Source organism: Rhincodon typus, unplaced genomic scaffold (assembly GCF_021869965.1).
Source record: "Rhincodon typus isolate 14 unplaced genomic scaffold, sRhiTyp1.1 hic_rhity00003338, whole genome shotgun sequence".
NCBI lineage: Eukaryota > Metazoa > Chordata > Chondrichthyes > Orectolobiformes > Rhincodontidae > Rhincodon > Rhincodon typus.
In genome coordinates, this window is record NW_025968976.1 from 11824 (window position 1) to 13381 (window position 1558).

Below are 1558 nucleotides of genomic sequence, written 5' to 3' on the forward strand. Positions count from 1 at the left end.
CTCCCCTCCTCAATCACTCCCTCAACTCCTCCCTGTACAAGGGGGGGGAGGGACACAGACAGAATCAGACAGAGAGCTCCTCCCTCACTCCCCTCTCACTCCCTCCTCACTCCCCTCCTCAATCACTCCCTCAACAGGGGGGGGAGGGACACAGACAGAATCAGACAGAGCTCCCCCCTCACTCCCCTCCTCAATCACTTCCTCAATTCCTCCCTGTGCGGGGTTGGGGGAGGGACACAGACAGAATCAGAGAGAGCTCCTCCCTCACTCCTTTCCTCACTCCCCCACTCCTCAACTCCTCCCTTTGGAGGGGAGGGACAGAGATTCAGATAGAGCTCCTCTCTCTGCCCCTCCCCCACCCGTCTCTGTCCCTCCCTTCACTACCCCCTCCCCCTCCCCCTTCCATAACCCCTCCATTACTCACACCTCCACTCCTCCCTCCCCGCCCCCACCCTTCCTCCATCCCCTCACTGTCCTCCCACCCCTCACTCTCTTCCTCTCTCCTTACTCACTCACCCTCATCCTCCACCTTGTGGAGGGGAGGGACAGAGGCAGCCTCAGACAGAGCTTCTCAGCCCCTGCACACCCAGCACGCTATTCGACTGTGGAAGCCAGTTTCACTCGGCTGCAAAACCCATCCCCAAGTCCCACAAATGCATCCCAATTCCCAACGACAGCCCCCCATACTTTGCAGAACGAGGTTTGGGCTGGAGTGGCTTCAATTTGGACATGACCTGCACAAATGCCGCAGCCTCCACACCCCTCCCTGCCTCACCAATTCCATGCAAAATACCCCCACACCACCACCCCCCTCACCCAAACCAGGGGAGCAAACACCTGTCAGAACAGTCCCTGAGCTCAACAAGGTCCAATCCAGAGCTCTTGCTTGAACACAGGCTCTGCCCAGCTCTCAGCTGCAAAACTGGCAATTTGATCAAGGAAGGATGCACACTGATTTATTTTTTTCTCCCTTCCACAGGGAAGGAAGGTGAGCAAAGGGGCACTAGTGTCCTCCTGATGGAGGAGGGGGGTCTTCAATGAAAATTGGCCTCACCTTTCATAAGGGGCACTCTTTTTATCCTGGGGGGTGGTGCCTAGTTGCAGTCCCCCCTGTGTGGGTGTCGAAACACACAGCTCCAGCACCATAGCCATGTCTGCATCCTGCATGTCCTGGTGTTAGGAGTTCAAATCCAGAGACTCAAGATGCCAGAGCTGCTGTTCAGCAGTGGAAGGCTGCATGCTTTTCTATAGTGAAGCTAACAAAGGCTCGAATAAAAATCTCATGGTATTGCCCAACACCTCTCTAACTCTGTTCCCAAGGAACAGGAGGCCATTTCAGGCCCTCCTTGAGCTGTTAATGCAGGAACAGGAGGCCATTCAGTCCTGTCCTTCAGCCTGTCCCATATGGTCAGCACTGAGGTGGGTGTGCACTATCAGAGGGTCAGGGCTGAGGGAGCGCCGCATTATCAGAGGGTCAGTGCTGAGGGAATGCCACACTGTCAGAGGGTCAGTGCTGAGGGAGCGGGCGCTGTTGGAGGGTCAGTGCTGAGGGAGCGGG

At 56.5% G+C, this 1558-nt stretch overlaps 1 protein-coding gene across 1 annotated transcript in view; it reads right to left on the reverse strand.

Annotated features, from left to right (window-relative positions):
- LOC125481728 (filamin-A-like) overlaps positions 1 to 1558 on the reverse strand; it is a gene marked incomplete at its 3' end in the record, with an annotated part of 17960 nt that overhangs the window by 11665 nt on the left and 4737 nt on the right. The window lies entirely within an intron of this gene.